The 18,543-nt window shown below is 37.7% G+C and overlaps 1 protein-coding gene and 1 long non-coding RNA gene across 5 annotated transcripts in view; one reads left to right on the top strand and one right to left on the bottom strand.

Moving 5' to 3' along the window:
- The window catches only part of Uif (sushi, von Willebrand factor type A, EGF and pentraxin domain-containing protein uif), a 51,443-nt gene extending 50,549 nt beyond the window's left edge, over positions 1 to 894 (bottom strand). For 3 of the 4 annotated variants that reach the window (XM_076314185.1, XM_076314106.1, XM_076314276.1), the window contains exon 1: positions 575 to 894. The gene's annotated coding sequence lies outside the window, so the exon portion shown is untranslated. The remainder of the gene's footprint in view (positions 1 to 574) is intronic. The other variant, XM_076314371.1, reaches the window with a different exon arrangement.
- The window catches only part of LOC143148433 (uncharacterized), a 44,615-nt gene that overhangs the window by 5,636 nt on the left and 20,436 nt on the right, over positions 1 to 18,543 (top strand). Inside the window, exons 2-3 of the long non-coding RNA XR_012992479.1 lie at positions 3,989 to 4,186; positions 11,017 to 11,079. This is a non-coding gene — a long non-coding RNA (uncharacterized LOC143148433). The remainder of the gene's footprint in view (positions 1 to 3,988; positions 4,187 to 11,016; positions 11,080 to 18,543) is intronic.

Here is an 18,543-nt window from a genome sequence, read left to right as displayed (position 1 = left end):
ATAGAAAAATGACTCGGTACCGTACGAGGAAACGTGAATTCTGCTTGGTTGCTCGTATCGATGAAATGTCACGGAGGAAAGTTACACCGAACGGGAAACATCGATATAAAAAAAAGAAGTTTTTTCAGCTACAGTGGCGCCATCTGTAAATTTCAAATAAATTCGACTTACGTAATTCCTAAGGCAAAAAACCGAGTAATTTTTCCATCACCGTTTCTTTTCAACAAATTCGACCGTACAATTATCCCGTATTCCCCTTTACAGGTTAAGAAGAGTTCTTGTGAACTGTGCTCTCGTGAACGTGTCTGTCGTTGGGAAAAGAAGTACGCGTCGAAAACGTTCAATAACTTCAGCTGCGTGGATCTCGTCGCGGGATCGGTGTGCAACAGTCGGCTGACGTTCCCGTTCGATATCGAGAGGGTCGATCGATCGTTGAATCTCTCTCGGTGGACGTTAGCATCGCGGACGGTACGTTGAATTACAAGGAACGGTGGTCGCGCAGGTGTTTCGATCTCGTGGCAACCGGGCCTACCGGGTGCCCGGAAGCGCTCCATTTTTCTTTTCGTGGACTTACGTTTGTTGACTCCTACGTTCTACGGCGCGATCCTTGGTCCCGTGTACATGTACATACACCACTGAACGATCTACGCGCGTGCACGACGATTCACTGCACAAAAAAAGAAGAAACCGTTCCGCGAACTCCTCGGGCCAGGACTCTCGTGCAACGACACAGTAATCGCGGTTTACAGGAAGCAGCCACCGGCCGAAATGACGCGGGATCCGGCAGGGGAAACGTAACAAAGAAGAAAACGAGGAACGAACACGGCCAGAAAATGGATTCAGGGTCACGGAGCTCCTTCCCTCCGGCCCACCGGTTCGAGACTGAAGACCCGGGTCTCTCTCTCTCCAGGAGAACGGCGCGAGCTGTCCGAGTAAGAGCCTTCTCCGTGGTGGCCAGGTGAAGAGGGAGAGAAAAGGAAGCAGACGCGAACGTAGGCGCAGGAAAGGTGGAGATTGTTCGGCTCGGGTCGCGGCTCGTGGCGAAGACGGCCGAGCGTGCCTGACTCCTTGTTTGTTTATCGCGTGGAGAACCGAGCGGAGGGTTGCATCTCCCGACGCGTTTGAATATTTCGTCTCCGCGATTACCTTCCAGCCGCCTTATTCCTCGATACGTAATTGATTCGACGATACCTTCGCGCGAGTTCACTTGAACCCTCCACGGATCGAAAACTTACCCTCGAACTGGACGGAATTCAGCGCGGTAAATTCGTATCTCATCGCGGCGTATCGCAGGCCCTCGCGTTCGAATTTCGCAATATCCGAAAATACACGAAACACCGAAATGTGAATGTCACGTTGAATATTCTAGGTCATTTTTCCACTCGGTGACATTCTCGTCTAGAATGGAATTTTTTCGGCTTTTTTCGCGATTTAAACAAATTTATATTAACCTCTTTCCGTATGGATCGTGATACACGTATTTACTGATGTTTAAACGCAAAAAGGTTTGCATTTGTTTTTTTCAATCCCGAAAAAAAACGAAAAAATTCTATTGTAGATAGGAATACCATCGAATCGAAAAATTACCTAGAATTTTCAACGTAATTTTTTTCTGATAATTTCGAATGATAAATTGATGATAAAGTGATAAAAAGATGAATTTAAACTAAAAATAATCAAAATTACACCAACTATGTTTGGCTGAAAAAAGTATTGTGAAGTGTCTTGCTGGTGTTCAAGATTCCGATCGTTATTTCACAATAATAAACAAGAAACAAGAAATAAGATGAGTTCTTGTTTTGTATGAAAACTCTCGATAATTAAAGAAATGGCGATAGACACTTTGAAGTGTTTACATATTGTTTCTTCTGTTTTGAGTATATAACGAATTAAGAAGATATAAAAGAATAAACATCTTTAAAAACCGTAGTTAGTGCGATAACGGTACCGCTGTTGAAGGTTTCGTGCGAATTTGAAGTTAATCGATGAAATAAAACTCGAGACATCGTGCACACCAGTCCAAGAAATTAGGTTCTGCCGTTACAACTGTCAGTTGTGCTCTTTAAACGGTTGTAACTTCGTAAATATTATATTATAAATTCAAACAAATCCTGCTGTCGACGTATTTTCGACGATTTTAAGGGAAAGTAATAAAAAAAATGAACTGTTCTTAAATTCCACACAAGAGTATCTGCACAAAAAATTTTATCGATCAGTTCTTCGTCATGGAAAATCTTCGAGCATAAAGGATTAATTCCCTTTAATTTATAATAGACACCATTGTAAATATCCATAATACGCATAGGATCCGTATTTTTGGTAAATTTCGTAGCTTCAATTAGGTTGACGAATGGACCAACGATATGTTTCCTCGACGAGTGAAATTATTAACCCTTTGTCTAGCGAGCTCCGGGTCCATTTTGACCCGTGTAATGTCTACATCCGCGAAATAACAGTCGTAATCGTCGATCGGTTTCTGTGCTGCTTGTAATCCTTGAAATAAACGAATAAAGAATTTATAAATGTAACAACGCGAAACTTCGTTCGAAATCTATAAATTTGCATGAGAATTAATGAAATTCAAACGTTGGGTCAGAATATATTCGAGGCTCGTCATTCGAGGGTTAAAGCTCACCATTGGTTGTGCAGACACGAGTTTCCTCGCGAAAAGACCATAACAGGTCATAAACCTGAAACGACGAAAGCAACCCCCTGAATGGTCACTCTTGACCCTGAGCAGTCCCTAAATAGAACTTGTTTAAACACTTGCACCAGTAACGACCAAAGAAAAGTCCCAAAGTTGCTTGAAACCAAAAGCAACATTATCCATGCAGATTTCACTCGATTCACTATAAGTGTATTATCGTACGGGTAGTGTATATTTTAATATGAATCAATTACTTCGAACGAGGTTAGTTTAACACTTGGAAGTCTGCGTTGCAACAAAATTTCATTGATTAAAATTTAATGGCGAGCCTCGAATATATTCTGAGCCAACGTTTGAGTTTCATTAATTCTCATTCAAATTTCTAGATTTTGAATGAAATTTCGCGTTGTTAAATTTATAAATTCTTTATTTGTTTATTTCAAGGATTACAAGCAGCACAGAAGCCGATCGACGATTGTTACTTCGCGGATGTAGACATTGATTATGAGATAGAATAGTGATACAAGACGCCAAAGTTTTGGGCATTGAGCACCACTGACAGTTCTAAGAATTCTTGGAAACTGCGCGTTACAATGCTTAAAATACATATAAAAAAAAAACAAATACAAAATCCATTGATGGATTTGTTAAGTAAAATTATTTCTAAGAAATTAAAAGTAGATACACAATACCAAATTAGATTGCAAATCTGGTCAACGACTTCGAGATACCTGTGTAAAAATTTATCGTAGATGCTGTTTAAATATTTATTTTTATTTAAAGTAATACCGTATCGTATTATTATTCAGTTATGATATTACTAGTTTTGAATTTTCTTTAGAAACATTTAAAATTTGGCGAGTTCTATAGAACCTAGAGTATTTGTATTTATATCGTGCAGTTTTTATTTTTTTATTTCGTAATTCTCTAGATACAAACACAAAGTTCTCCTCTAATTACGAGCGTGTGTAGATTCTCTGATACGAATCGATGTTTAATTATGGATGGCCATTTGTCTAAGAAACATTATCGAAGTCAAAATAATTAGATAATCGATCCTCGATATGTCGTTTTTCCTCGAAAAGAGCAGTTGGTAAACTTTCTGTATTTCTTAAATACCCAAGTATCTCGAGGGTGTTTAAATATTCGAACATTGAGAAACATTCGACCAATAAAGGGATTTCCAATAAGGGCAATTCATTTCATGAAATAACGTTTCATTTAAACAAATTGAAAGCTACAAACTTTAATCTGGTGTTTCTTGTTTTATTTTTATGTACATTCGTTGGCATTGCACATGGAATACGATATCGTTTAAACGACCACCACGATTGAGTTTAGTGAAACGAATACGACACAGAAGTCTGAGGAATGCCTAATTCTTGAGAACGCCATGAAACTGAGAAATTTGGATTCTCAGCAACACTTTCTCTCGCAGCAACAATATTCTCTTCGCTTCTTGCACTACGCTTACGTGTTGGAATGTGTTGATCAACAACTGAATCAGTGGCTTCAAATGTTTCCACTGAACGACAAATTGTGAGTTTTGTTAACCAATTACGTTAATAATTTTATTGCGTTGAACAACTACATACTTAATAGGTTGTTTAATAAGTTTTATCGAACGTAAAACTTATCGAACAACCTAGTATTCACAATACTTTCTAAAGCACTATCGAATACAAGTGTCACACGACTTTGACAATTCGATAAGAAATATAGTGCCTGTGACAATTCAAATTTCTGTCATTTTTATTGGAAAACTCTATATAATGCAAAATAGCTCATCGTGTTGCAAGATTCCATTCAACGCGATCACAAGTAGTGTACCTTATATTAAAGAATAATTCACGTAAGGAAAATATAATACATAACTAATGTCATAATATACTAGTGTTTTCAAAAGTACCGGATTTGATTCACGAGAGAGACGCGAAAGAAAAGTTTTAATGCAAAAAAATATGCACGAAATGAATATCTATTAATATATATTAATCGGAGAAGTTTATCAGCTCTAGTATATTTTTCGCGCATTATTTTCACCATATCCTTTACCACGTGCATAGAAATTCTTTCTTTCCGAGACTGTGACAATTCACCGTTCTGTTTCTTATTAGAAAACTCTATATAATACAAAATATCTCATTGTATTGTAAAATTACACTCAATACGATTACAGCTAGTATAATAAGTAGTGTATCTACATTAAAGAATAATCCACGTAAAAAAAAGGACATGGTCGATACCATAAGAAACAAATACTTTCCAAAGTACCAGATTTGATTCGAAAGAGAGAAGCGAAAGAAAAGTTTCAATGCAAAATGAATATCTATGAATATATATTAATCGGAGTAGTTTATCGGCTCTATATTTACGTATTACCTCCGCCATATCTTTTACCACGTGCATAGAAATTCTTTCTTTCCGACACTGTGACAATTCACCGTTCTGTTTCTTATTAGAAAACTCTATATAATACAAAATATCTCATTGTATTGTAAAATCACACTCAATACGATTACAAGTAGTATAATAAGTAGTATAAAAAAAAGACATGGTCGATACCATAAGAAACAAATACTTTCCAAAGTACCAGATTTGATTCGAAAGAGAGAAGCGAAAGAAAAGTTTCAATGCAAAATGAATATCTATGAATATATATTAATCGGAGTAGTTTATCGGCTCTATATTTACGTATTACCTCCACCGTATCCTTTACCACGTGCATAGAAGTTCTTTCGTTCAGAGTCAGCGACAACTCGACGTTCTGTCAGTTTTATTCGAAAACGTTATAGATACCCAAGTCTCTGTTATCTGTGCTCGAGGCGAGCGGGTACGATCGCGCGTCCACGTTCGGCAGAGACATCGACGCGCGCATAAGAAAGGTCGCCCAGCGAGTTCGAGGCAGTCACGGTGCAGCCGCGGTGCGTTCGACGCTGGGATTTCTTTTTTCCCGACGGGCGGAGGAGCTGAATGAAAGTCGCGATCGGAACGACGGTTCCGCGGAAGCGTTATAGTTTCGCGGGAGCCTGGCCCCGATGATGCGCGATCGCGATCCAAGCCGCTGCATCGTTGCACGTACTCTCTCGCGAGCGACGTCATAAATAGCCGAAGGCGAGCGCCCGGACTCGTGCGCAACTTTAACCCGACCGATTAATTTCTGCCCTAACAGGATAGTACGCGGCCGTTGTTCGAAACACCAAGATCACGAGATACGTAGTCCACGACTAATTGCATAACGGGCTGCGGCATTTTTCTTTTTTTTTTATTTTTCTTCTCTATCGACGAATAATCGACGCGAACCTCCAACAATGGACAGTGTCCATCGGTTTCGTTCCGAAAAATCACGTCGCGATCATTAACGAAGTATGGAGTAAGAGTTTAGGTGTAGAATATAACGAAAAGTTTGCGACTTGTTGCTACAACGGTTTGCAGGAGGTAACATTATGGAGCACAATTACGCAAAAAGTATGCGAGAAAATTCTTTCACGAAAATATTAACCACTTGTCCAACATTGTCGAGTCACGACAATTTTACTTCGCGTGGAGTATTATTCAAGTTATTTATGAAAAATGAGAAACAGAGCGTGCTACAGTCGTCGACCCTGGGTCGACACGTAAGTGTACAAAATGAAAGTATTTATAGAATTAAGATACGATGATAAATTATAGTAATTTGAAACCATCAGCGTGTATTAAGTCTAAAAGTACAAAATACAAAATTAAATATACATCATACATAGAAAATATATCTCTACGAACAATCGTATATTCTTAAGCAATGGCGAATCCTCCTGTATACGTTAAGTTCGTTGAAGGAAATGTAGAAAAAGTAACGAAGCTTTCTATCGATAATTTTAGCAACCCTTTGAGTATCCGATTTACTTGTACAGATAGTTAACATATCCGATCGTACACGACAAATCATATATTTTTAAAGAACGATAAGAAGAAACTTTCATTAAGAAAATGTCAAATTACAAAACTGATTCAATCAAGGTTCGAGCGTTTTCCCAATCGCATCTATTTAACTTGTTCGTGAAATTGATCGAATTTCAACCATTTTACACGTTTTCGAACGTACGTGGAGAACCGTGTATACGTTTCACGGAATAGCAAGAAGGAAAATGTGTTTGAGTAAATCACGAATTACAACGTTAGTCCAAGGTAGATGACGGTGCAATTAAGACAACTCTCCCCTGGATATTCGTTTTGTCGAATGAAAGTTTGAGAAAGTAACGAAACTTTGGTAGTGAGAATTATCTACGACTTGTAAATAACGTGCTCGAACGTGACTCAATTTTCAGGTAAGTTTTCTGGCTTGCCGAGCAGCGTAAGGACGACGGTTCCGTTTTATTTATAAACAGCCAGGACGCCGAGATTCGTCGGTGCTCGCGTGCGTGCAACGAGTTGCCGGGTTGAACGCCTTCGAGTGCAACAGACCCGATAAGCCGGTAACGGAATGCACTTTGCGCGCCAGCTTTCTGTCGCAAAATTGTCTCGCACACGTCCGACTTTCCGACCGATCCTCCACGGTGATCGACGACTCTCCTCGCTAATTAACCCCTTCGTGTCCCATCGTATCGTTTTCCCATGCACAACAGTTGCGAACGATTCGTATCGATCGCCTACGAAGTGTTTTGGAAACGCTCCTCCAAAAACGAAGAATTTCTGTGCACGTGATAAAGGACGTAGAAAATGAAAATATTTCTAGAATTAAGATATGATAATAAATTATAGTGATTTGAAACCATCAGCATGTATTAAGTCTAAAAGTACAAAATACAAAATTAAATATACATCATACATAGAAAATATATCTCTACGAACAACTTGATAAAACTATTATCAAGAAGAGAAATATACTACAATTGTTGAACTACGTCGATTAATATACATTAACTAACTTCTGATCGTGTTGAGTGTAATTTTTAATACGATGAAACTATTCTATTGTATATTATACATTTTTATCGCGATCTCGTTATATTTTTTGCTAAAGATCCGAAATTTTTTTAAAGTTTATATATATAAACAGGTATTCACGTTGTAGACACTTTTTGCAATTAAAAATTTTCCTTCGCGCCTCTCTTGTGAATCATATCCGGTACTCTTGAAAACACTGATATATCACGATATCAATCGGTGTGTTTTCCTTACGTGAATTATTCTTTAATAGAGGTATATTACTTGTTGCACTATTTTTAATCGTGTTGAGCGCAATCTTACAATACGATCAACTGTTTTGCATTGTATAAAGTTTTCAAGTAAAAGCGACAGATATTTATTCGATTAATTGTTTCATTCTCGTTGAATTGTTACAGTCTCTAAAAGAAGGAATTTTTATGCACGTGATAAAGGATAGAGTCGATATCGTACGAGAAAAATATATTAGTAATATATATTAATAGATATTCACGTTATTTTCTTTCACGGCCTTTCTGTGAGTCACATCCGGTACTTTGGAGAATATTATATTATTCTTTAATGTAAATACACTACTTCTGATCGTGTTAAGTGTAATTTTCAATACGATGAAACTATTCTATTATATATTATATATTTTTATCGCGATCTCGTTACATTTCTTGCTAAAGATCCGAAATTTTTCAAAACTCAAAGTTTATTAAATTTTATCCGCGTTTTTATATATTTTTATCTCGATCGCGTTATATTTTTTTTACTAAAGATCCGAAATTTTTCAAAAGTCAAAGTTTATTAAATTTTATCCGCGTTTAAGATGCGACGTGTGGAATAAAACGTCAATTTATTTTTCTAAAATTGTCTCATACGAAATTCCAAACATCGAACGAATTATTTAATTCATCGTAGACACGACTGCGATGACTATAAAAATTTTGGGTTATTCGCTCATTTTATTTTAAGATAATAGTTTTTTCATCGTAACGGTCGTTACGATTTTACCGTCATTTGCGATAAAATACAGAATGCGATGAAAAAATGTTTCGAACAAAAATTATTCGGTACAATAAATGAACAATAAATGGCAACAATACAAATTTTCAAACAAATTTTCACTCGATAAAAAAATGAGATCCCTGTAACTTTTCTGAATAGTACTGTATACTTTTTAAAATACCATTTTTTTACTTCGATTGTAGCTAATGAAAAAAAGCATTTCAATGACTTACTATAAAATGATTCATAGATGACATTGAGTCTAGGAATCTACAATACTATTATTGTAATATTATAACATGTACCATGAACTGAAGATCGCATCTAAGATACGTGTGTAATTAAGAAGTATCGCTGATAACGAGTTACGTTCATGTTTCACTTGAACAAAGAATGTTATATTTCGCGCGGATAAGGAAACTTCTTTTCTTAATAAATTATTGCAAATTTCTAAGCTCGAGATCATTTAAAAGTCAATGGTATAGTACTATGCAATGATATAGTGCCATACAATGATGTAGTAAATCATTGAAATCGTTCTTTTTAATCAGTTACAATTCTAAACATTTAAAAATACGCAGTGCCAATTAAAACAGTCGAGATAACTTCAATTTTTTACCAAATGGAATGTTTCTTAAAAATACTAGATTGTTGAATAAATTTGGTCGTTTCTTTCATTGTGAAAAAATACTACGACACTTTAACTTTAAAAAACTGTAAATACACGAACCAGTCGACAGATCTACATGAAACTTCACACATGTTTATCAAACAGTGGTACCATCTAAAAAAAAATTAAACGACAAACCTAATATCTCTATTTCACACCGAACGACGACCTATTTATTTATCATCAATTATTATCATTGAATCGTTTACACACAATGTATCACCATTCGAGTATCGAATAACTTTTATTCGAAATATTTTTTCATCGAATTAGTGTAAGTATCGGTTACTGTTTAAACAAAGTAATAGTGCTTATCGTGTCTGGGTGTCTATACGAAGGGATTATGCTTGAAAATGATCGCGGCCTGACGAGCACTTCTTGCATAACCGAGCGCCCGGGTAAAAAGTGTTACATCCGTTGTAATTGGAACGCATAGCAAAAGAAATTAAGCGAACCAAGGCGGACGTAATTCGATCGTGTCTTTTTTATTCCGTTGTTCTACGCCGCGTATCTCTTTGTTGAGTCTCTTCGACCCGTGGATCCAGTTACCTTCAGATTTGCAGAAAGCTTTCGTTAAGTGTTCGTGGACTGCAAATCCAGTTACAATCGACAACGTACGTTTTCTTTTCTTTTCTTTTTTTTATATTACATTTTATATAATATCGAAGCAGACGGTACAAGCTGCTTCGACGCGAACACTTACTAAATATGAATCACTGTACACGATCGTGGCTCTCCAAGGCTGCGATGGCTTTTAATAGTCAACCGTATCGAAGAGGGACTTTCTTAACACCGTGCACGGTATCGTGAGAAATTGTTCTTGGAAAACCTAGAACGAACAGAGTCGTCGAGAATTGGACAAAAGAATATGTCGTTGGATAATTTTCAATATTTTTTGCAACATTGTATACGAATGAAAGCATCCGTTGTTGAAAATTATTTCGGTATCCAAGCTATTGGATCAGGTATTGTATTCGACTTTTATTTTCTTCTTTCTGTTGTTTATTTCAGTTCTATAATTTTACAGTTCCCTGAATAATCTTCTCTCCAAATCCTCGTGTTCATTTCGATAATTCACTCCAAAACCTCGTGTTCATTTCGATAATTCACTCCAAATCCTCGTGTTCATTTCGATAATTCTCTCCAAAACCTCGTGTTCATTTCGATAATTCACTCCAAATCCTCGTGTTCATTTCGACAATTCACTCCAAATCCTCGTGTTCATTTCGATAATTCACTCCAAATCCTCGTGTTCGTTCCGATAATTCACTCGAAATCCTCGTGTTCCTTTATTCATTCCGATAAGAAAGATTTCGTTACGCTTGGCTTACACGGAAAAAATTGTAATTTTTCTACGAGAACATGCTTTTCTCGAACCAATAAGAGCAGCCGTTCTGCATCGCTGCTTTCCTTCGGGCACGAAAGGTTTTCGATGTGCGTCGGTTACGCACTTTCCCGACTTTCTTCCGTCGTCTCAATGGCGCAGCTACGATTCTCAACGAACCACCAAAGTACGAAACCGATCCACAAATCATTCCCAATCGAACGGAACGTTTCTCATCTATCTCGGAATCGTCCACGGTAGTTACTTGCTCGAATTCTTGAAAAAGTCCACGTATCGCCAAGATGAACCACGGTAGATGATTTTTTGTTCGTTAAAACGGAACTTAATTGCACACAGATGTTGTCTTACGTACGCTTTGTTCGTCCATTACGTCACCCCTGATGAGATTTAAATAAACCTCCGTGACTCACGTGTCTTCCTTTCTTTTAAGCCTAGACGTCACGATGAAGACATCCGGTATGGAGTAAACGGGATAGCCGAGACGTAACAATTATCGAGGTATTTATTTGTCTTTATCTTTGTCTGTTAACCAAGAGCTCATTAACGATACAAGTGGAAGCAGTGGAGTACCTGCTTAGATAATTCGTAATTATCGTTGTTAGACGACCAGCTTGCCATTTGTTGTTGCTCACCTATGGAGGAAACCTCCTCACCTCTTCCTTAAAACGATCGAAATTTGAACATCTTCCAGACACGTTATTTGTCACATTGCACTCTTTAATGGAAAAATTAGTTTCGCGTTAACAAAATACGCGATTCAGTTGACGTCAAAGTGGTACAGATTTTGTTGTACAAGTTTAAAGTTACATGTCGTAAAGTTTTCGAAAATATAAATTAAAAATGCTATCGAAAACTGATTCTACTTTGAATGGTCATCGAAAGGCAGATGAAAGAAAGAAGAAAAGTAAGAGAGAGAGAGTAAAAGAACTGTCTGTTGAAAATTATAACTGTTACAATCAATTACTATCGTGAATTTTTTTAAACGATTATCCTTCGTTAATTTATTATCATTGGTTTTCTTTATTTTTTGTTCTTTCTTTCTTGTCTTTCCGAGGGACCTCTCAAGCTCAGGCCAGCTTTCAGTAGCATTTTTAATTTCTATTTTCGTAACCTTTGTGACTCATACTTTTAAGACATATAAACAATTTGTACGATTTTGGCAAAAATTAAATAGTGTTCATTGTAAGTCCGACTTTTACTGTACCTATGCGTTTAAAATTAAAATTATCCTCTCCTCATCGTATCATTTAATATGTGTACAGCTCAAAACCTACAATAGTCGAAGTCTCTTGTTGCGAACCGTATAATATTTAGAAACTACCGTTAAAATATATTATATTATTAATACACAGTCCATGAATTTTTTACTCCGTCTCTAACATCGCCCGAGGAAAGAAACGGAAAATTTGGTTATATTGATAATCGATCAGTGGGTACTCGAGTGCAAGTATTTTCTATCAAGTACAACATTTTCAACGTTGTTCTAAGCGAATCACAGTGTTCAATGTGATCGTTGTACAAATGAAAACGGAGAAATATTATTTACGACGATAGATGCTTAATTTTCGAGAAAATTTTCACGAATTCTAGGACTTCAACTACACTGAATACAATTCTATGAAAAGGGGTTTCGCTGTTGTAACAAATTTCAATTGCGCTTAGACTTAAAATTTCAGACTCGAGCCCACCGAACCGATGTGACTCGAGCGTCCTCGATCAATTCTCTGAAAAATTGGCACAACGACTCACATCACCTTTTGATCGCACGTAATTAAAAATGATGACCAATTGCCGCCAATAAAACCATTTTTTAAACATATGAAATATATAGCAGAATTACATTTCTCGATATAAAAAGTAACTCGGTAGCTGTAGCACGTACATGATAATTAGAAAAAGCTGTTTACTTTTTCTGTGATTTCTATTTGCCAGCAATTGAAGAAAAATCTCGTTACACTTTCTAAATCATTAGACGTTTCGCTACGGATGGGACGTGTTGTGATTATCGTTGCTTGTTACTTGCTCTTTATTTCGACAACTATTATATAACACGTGTGGATGAATATTATACCGGTTGCGACGATTTTCGAATTGCAATCCTTCGATGTGGATCGCCCTGTGCAACGAGATTCGTCGTATTTCGAATTTTTCTATTGCAAAAATCTGGTACAGCAATAATTGAATTATTTAACTTATTGTCGAGAAACGTAAAATATTTTCCAGACTAGTTGCTTTTCTTCGCATATTTATTTGCAATAAGCTTTTCTTCCTAGTAATTGTCTTTCATTATAAAGTTATTAATAATTCATTGCTACGGCTGGCGTTGTATTAGGCGCGTTAGGCGCGAAAGGCGCGGTTAGAAGACGTAATGAGTTACAATCAGTAATTTTTGGGGACATTGACCTGCTGAAGAATTTCAGTTCACATTTACAGTGAAATTCAGTCACCGAAAGAGCGCAACCATTTTTTTTTTTATTTTTTTCCCCCCCACCTTACAAGAATATCCTGAGAGCGAAATTTTTTTTACGCGAAGCATCGTAAAGAATTACGTCTATATCTTTTAGTGTTCAATAATGAACCATTCGAGATGTGAATATTGAATACAGATTTTGAATATAGAATCGCACATTTAAGTTTCTATAATTTTCGACAAATTATTTACAATGCACGAAAAGAAAGAAATATTAGTACCAAAATTAAGAAAATTGTAACAACGTTTGGTTATTATTCAAATAAAATTTAGCAACAATACACAGGAAGGGTGTATTTCTAATAAAAGTAAACTAAAATTCTTTCTGTTTTTCGAATGTTTTTAATTTCACGGTGAAAACTATCGAAAAATGGTATTATCCCGACATAACTGTCAGCACTGTCGCGACTTATAAAATGTGGAAGAATAAGTAAATACGATATTACAGTTCCTGTTTAACCTCTCGTAAGTAGTTCACTGCTTACTGCGTGAACACCGTTTTGCGGAAATACCACGATGGTCCTCGTGACCACAGTGATCCCTTTTCAACCCACATTCTCTGCAATGTGTTCCGATGAAAGACTTGGTCGAACTTCAGCTTGTTTTATCAAATTCAAGAATTTTTCTCGAGTTCAAATATCTCGTCTTACCTGAAAATTTGGATCGGTATCGCAGGATCATTCCAATTTCTTTGGTTCACAGGTTGAGAACCACTTATCTAGTCTATATTTATCACAAATTCGACCGATCGTCAAATGGACTTGTTTAAATTATATTTTTAATATTACTATTTTTTATAAATACAATCTAGATCAGTGGTCCTCAACCAGTGAACGGCCGTACCAAAAAAGATTTCTTTCAAATGTCCGTGATCAATAATTCAAACATTAAATACTCTCGCGTCGCTCTTCTTCTTTCCGTCCAAAAATAACTAATCGCTAAATTGTCCAGATTTAATTATTGGCTTGTTCGGAAAGTCATTCCGTTTCTTTTGGTCAAAATGAATCATGATTTTTTTAAAGTGTACAAACATTTTATCAAATTAGACATTCTCCATTTTGGAACACGAAATGACTTTCCGAAGAACCTAATATTTAAAAAACGAAACAAGCGTGTCTTTCAATCGAGGAGTGCTGTAAAAGAATCACACCGATCCTCTAAGGGCACCGTGGACGGTGACAGGTTGCGAACCACTGGTCCAGATTCATAAATCCGTTTAAAAATCCTTAGAAGACGTGTACATTGGTAAAGTGGTTGTTCCGAGAATTATCCGAGTAATTTTATCCCGTACGTCGAATAACCCGATTACCGAAAAATGTTTACTCAACTCTCGTTCTCTCTAAAGAGAAACCGGCATGGTCTCGTCGTTGACGTACCACGAATCTTCGAGTCGCGTTAGGCTTTGTCGAGCGACACGATTAGGCAGTTTTGGCAGGACGTCGACCCGCGCGAGAAACCGTTCGAAGTGTTGTCCGGCCGGCGCACAGGTGTGCGCGTCGTACTCTAACGCGTATCCAACTTGATGTACAAGGTTGTATGGGAGAGCCGCTCCTCCGGCCGTCTCTTCCGTCGTCTCACCTTGCGTCCGTGTCCTACAAAACTCCTGGCAAATTAACGTCGGGGTATTTACAACGACCTCTTTATTCTTGAGCATATGCGCGCCTCGTTCCACCGTGAAATGCCGAACGCTTGAAATCGGATGCACGAAAACCATTTCTCGTCTACGAGACAACGATAATTCGCTCGATTGACTCACCAGACGTCACCACCGGTCGAAAATAACGAACGAATTCTTGGAAAAAATCATTTCGATTCGAATACGTTTCACGATGTTAACAAACGAGACGCCGCGGGCAATATTATCGTCGAAACGAGAACAATTTGTGCCCGGTCGAACGGTAGTCGTTCAAGGCCACGTTTCGTACTTTCAGTGGTGGAAACAAACGGGAGAGGGAACTATGGGCGGAGCCAAATGGTAAGTGGGCGTAACCGTTCGCTAGGTGGAGCTATCTCTCTGTAAGTAGGGAGAGATAAATACCAGGCAGGGATATTTCTACATAAATAGGGTTAGTTAATTGCTAAGTGGGTGTATCGAAATGATAAAAGTAAATGATTCGTGGGGGTAAATAGGTAGGTTAACGCTGGATAAGGTTATTTAAACGATAAGTAGGCGTAGACGATAAGTGGGTATCTCCAAATGCTAGATGGGGGTATTGAAAATTTAAGTAGACGTAGGCAAGTGATAAACGAACTTAACCAAACACTAATTGGTCTCTCTATATAAATAAGGATAGTTAATTGCTAAGTGGGTGTATCGAAATGATAAAAGTAAATGATTCGTGGGGGTAAATAGGTAGGTTAACGCTGGATAAGGTTATTTAAACGATAAGTAGGCGTAGACGATAAGTGGGTATCTCCAAATGCTAGATGGGGGTATTGAAAATTTAAGTAGACGTAGGCAAGTGATAAACGAACTTAACCGAACACTAATTGGGCGTAGTGAAACAATATTGATGTTTAATTTCATAAGTTCGAGATCGTAAGATTTTTAACATTGACTGCATCTCGTTGCAAATCTTTGAGATGCATCCTGTCTTTGAATTCTTGAAGATCACGTTCGGTAATGTAACGGTATTTGCGATATGAAACAAAACTAACAAGAGATAATAATCAACAGCGACTGACACCTTTTATTCATCTTCTACACCTGCCTTCGCAAATATACTCGTTCGTCTTCATTAGCGACGAGGTTCGTTCGAAGGAATCTATTCAATTATCCACAGCTGCCCTGTTTTACCGACTGGGAACGTAACAAATTATCTACTACGGTACAGAATGGTGTCAAGTGCTGTTAAGTTACCCCCAAGTCTCAACTGGACAAAAAACGAACCCACTTTTTGGTCGGCTCGATACTGGACGTAATATAGTGCTTAAAAGCTGTCTTCCGAAACATAATAGTCACGCTCATAGTGTTACGGCTCGGTACCGATTAATTTTCTAGATCCAACGGTTAATATCGCTTCCACACGTTAACCTAGCGCAATTGGTAACGACCACAAGAAATCTCGATGAGGATTCGTTATGCAGGAATGACGGAAGCATCCAAGTGACGTCAACCAGCTCTCATGAAAGGGGGGTAATCGATGTAATTTAAAAGCTAACGCCCGCCAGGCACTAGAATGCGCTTTTCACCCGAAGCGTGTGCCTCTTGATTAATTGAGATAAATTAATTGGAATTGGAATGGATTATAGGACGGTCGCCTGGAAGTGAAACTCACCTGTGCGACGAATTCGGATATAATAACCAGAAACATCGAACAATAATGAATTCTCACTGCGTAGTAGTCAGATTTCTACGGTTTATGTAGTATGAATGGCTCAACGATTACCATATTTTCTCCTAATCAACGGATGGGTGTGTGTTCGGCATCTTTCATATTCATTCATGCGAACATTGCACTTTAAACGCTTCCGATGTGATACATTTCTCACGGAAATCTTGTAAGATGATACGCACCAATTTGCATAAAACTTCTAAGGATAAAGAAAAAGAATTGGATCGCAATACAACCTCTTGGATACACCGACCTTATATAAACGGATACTTACGCTACTTGTACGTTAAAAGCTTCGTTGCAGGCTATTCCGTAGCACGAATTAAGGTCGGCAGAAAATAAGTTAGCCGTTCAAGGCCGCTGAGCATCCGTCCCCACCGCTCCATCTCGTGTCTCTACGTCGAAACATATAGACTGACGCTCTCTGTCTTTTACACGGAAAAGTATGGTGTCAAATTCGGAACTTGTTCGTAATAGAAGGAGAAAAATAAAATCTCGACTATTATAGAGTGATACATTTTTTTATTTAACCCTCATAGAGACTTTTAAACGGAGTCCAGTGATCTACGTAAAAATACAATACTTTTTTGAACAATTGACCTTTAGAGATCTAAAACGAACGATCTTGGACCATATCGATTATCAAATTCACCTTAAAAGTCTCTATTGGAGGTCAAATAAAAGATTGTAATCTCTAATTGTTCTCGGTGGTTCAAGTTAGAACCAAAACTAGAGAAATGGTACCATAGAATGTCCTCCTCGACATCGAACAACTTCTACCAGATGTATTTCCCTGTATCGCTAAGGATAATAATGTTACTCGAATGGCCTGCTTCAAGTGCCTCGTCCTGTAGCCTTATTCATTCTGTAACTGTACTTTCGATATATCAAACATCCCTGGAAACCACAACGCGACCAAGGTGACTTTGTTCCATGAACTCGCGGCAAAAAGGAGTCGGTGCGAAGGCGAGCAAGTTTGGCCTTTCAAACTCTCGCTGTCTTCGAGCAATAATCAAAAAAATTCATTATCTATAACCCTCTGCCAGCGAGTGCTATCATATTGAATGCAGTTAAACGCGTAATCGTGATGTACCATTCTCACGATTCAATAGCGCATACTTCTCACTATCTCACGATAGTGACTACTTCTCACTATCTCACGATAGTAACTACTTCACACTATCTCACAATAGTAACCGCTTCTCATTATCTCACAATAGTAACTACTTCACACTATCTCACGATAGTGACTGCTTCTCACTATCTCACGATAGTAACTACTTCATACTATCTCACGATAGTAACTACTTCACACTATCTCACGATAGTGATTGCTTTTTACTATCTCACGATAGTGACTGCTTCTCATTATCCCACGATAATTACTTCACACTATTTCACGATAGTGACTGCTTCTCACTATTTCACGATAGTGACTGCTTCTCACTATCTCACGATAGTGACTGCTTCTCACTATTTCACGATAGTAACTACTTCACACTATCTCACGATAGTGACTACTTCTCATTATCTCACCATAATAATTACTTCTCACTATCTCACGATAGTAACTACTTCATACTATCTCACGATAGTAACTACTTCATACTATCTCACGATAGTAACTACTTCACACTATCTCACGATAGTGATTGCTTTTTACTATCTCACGATAGTGACTGCTTCTCATTATCCCACGATAATTACTTCACACTATTTCACGATAGTAACTGCTTCTCACTATCTCACGATAATAACTACTTCACACTATCTCACGATAGTGACTACTTCTCATTATCTCACCATAATAATTACTTCACACTATCTCACGATAGTGACTGCTTCTCACTATCTCACGATAGTAACTACTTCACACTATCTCACGATAGTAACTACTTCACACTATCTCACGATAGTGATTGCTTTTTACTATCTCACGATAGTGACTACTTGGACCGAGTCTTGTTTATTTTTCGATTGAACGTTCCAGTGTTCTCAGTCCAGTACCCAAGGAATCTCTCTTCCTGAAAGAAAATTGTCTGCCGGTTGTTCATCATCCCGCGCCTCGCGAACCGTGCGCATTTTCCGGTCCCAATAAAGTTACAGGCGCGCTAAGAATTCCGCGACCGATCGTTGAGCGTGCAGTGAGCATTCGTG

Source organism: Ptiloglossa arizonensis, chromosome 1 (genome assembly GCF_051014685.1).
Source record: "Ptiloglossa arizonensis isolate GNS036 chromosome 1, iyPtiAriz1_principal, whole genome shotgun sequence".
Classification (NCBI taxonomy): Eukaryota; Metazoa; Arthropoda; class Insecta; order Hymenoptera; family Colletidae; genus Ptiloglossa; species Ptiloglossa arizonensis.
Note: the sequence above shows the minus strand (reverse complement) of the source record. Positions and strands in the feature narration are given on the sequence as shown.